The following is a 2,023-nucleotide window of genomic DNA, read 5'->3' as shown; positions in this document are numbered from 1 at the left end:
GGAAGACGAGGATCCTCGGCAGGGAGCTTCCTCTGAAGGAAAGCGAGGACGTCATCAAGCGGGACCTTGGTGAACAGGGAGTCGACATCCAGGCTCAGCATGGACGCCGGCGGGACACCGCGGACACGAGAGATGAAGTCCTGTGAATGGCGAAGGTGAGCAGGAGAGAAGGTGCCGAGAAGGGGAGTGAGAGACTTAGCCAGCCAAGCCGCCAGAGGATGCGTCACCGATCCCCGGGAGGAGATGATGGGGCGTAGAGGCACGGCCGGCTTATGGGTTTTAGGAAGCCCATAGAAATGAGGGAGGCGAGGGTTGACGACCTTGAACCTCTGGTAAAGGTTCGCCTCCGGGAAACAGGCTGCAAGCTCCCTCAGACGACGGTGGAAAGTGCCATCAATGCGTTCCCGAGGGTCACTGGTCAGGGGGGCATAGGTGGAGGCGTCACCTAACAGGTCCTGGGCCTTCTGCAGGTAGGAGGCTCGGTCGAGGACCACCACCGAGTTGCCTTTGTCAGAAGGCAAAATGGTGACATCCTCCCTGCGCAGGCTGTGGAGGGCCTCACGGTAACGCCTGGGGATGGAAGGGTTAGGGTGAAGGAGGGACTCGAGGGCCGGAAGGAAGGCCCCACGAAGGAGGGAGACATCAGGCAAGGAGTTCCTATGAGCGGAGATGAACCGGTCAAAGGAAGAAATGATGTCAATAGAGGTTCCTCTCCACTACCCATGCCCGCTTCCTCTCCCAGAGACTCTCTAACCTCACCTCCCGTAGTCCCTGGTCCCGCTTCTCCCTCACCGACGCGGTTGCCAACCTTTCCTCCCTGTCCTTGACCCCTCACCAACAACAACTCCTGGGCTTCGGTCTTTCCTTTGCTCTCCGCCCTCTTCCCTTTACCTCTATTGGCATCATTTCTTCCTTTGACCTCCATACTTACCTATTTATCAGTCTACCTACCTATCTCCCTCTCTCTGCACCCACCCGAGCCAAGGGACCCACTCCTCCCCCTCCCCTCCTCCTCCGACTCCCTCACACCCCCGGCCTCCAAAGCCTCTCCCTCTCCCTCCCTCCTGCTGTCCCGCCGCCTGGCCTCCAAAGCCTCTCCCTCTCCCTCCCTCCTGCTCCCCCGCCGCCTGACGTCCCATCACGAGGCTGACGTCGCTGCGTCCGAGGCGCTGACTCCGGTCTTTTTTCTTTTTTTTCTGTTCGTAGATTTTTTTTATTATGATTTGTAAGGTTGTTATTTATTTGTTTGTTTGTTTATTCACTTTTTATAGTAAAATTAGTAACTTTTTTTTGGGAGGGGGGGATATAGAGCATCAATTATAAGCAAATCTTTTATTGTCGGAGAGAGATATGTATCTATATTTATCTACTGGCCTATCCGCCTGTCTATATCTATCAATCTATCTATCTATTTGTCTGTCTATCTATCTAGCTATATATCCACTGATGTATGTAACGAAATTTTGTCGATATTTCTTAGTCTATCACAATAGACTTTTATTTAAAACCATTCAAATACTTAAGTTTTTGAAACATCATTATAATATCCACACTTTTCTTAAAGGAGTTAGGGTGATGATACAAAACTTTATATTTTCATATTGAAATTTTTTTATAATAATTTTTTACGGTATAGTTATATAGAGTATTATGATTCAGTATACTGAGAACAGGGTAGCAAGGGATGGGTAGTCATTGAAAGTAGATATCTATTTTCATTATGTTCTAAAAATTCTTTCCAAAATGGAAGGGGAGCTATAACACTACATTTCGCATAATAACACTGCGTCGTATACACACAAACAAACAAACAAAAAACCTTCCAACACTGTATTGTACACAAACAAAACAAAAACATCAAAGCTTGTAAACTGTCTTCCATCTCGAGGTCAAATTCTAAAAAGTACCACGCACCGTTCTCGCTAAATAAGAATCTCCTGTCGGTGCTTCTCGTGTCACTGGTAATACTGGTAACGTCTTTAATAGTACCAAAAATATGGGCAATAATTCGAGCGGTACTTTA

This window comes from Penaeus vannamei, chromosome 10 (assembly GCF_042767895.1).
Source record: "Penaeus vannamei isolate JL-2024 chromosome 10, ASM4276789v1, whole genome shotgun sequence".
NCBI classification, from domain to species: Eukaryota; Metazoa; Arthropoda; class Malacostraca; order Decapoda; family Penaeidae; genus Penaeus; species Penaeus vannamei.
Note: the sequence above shows the minus strand (reverse complement) of the source record.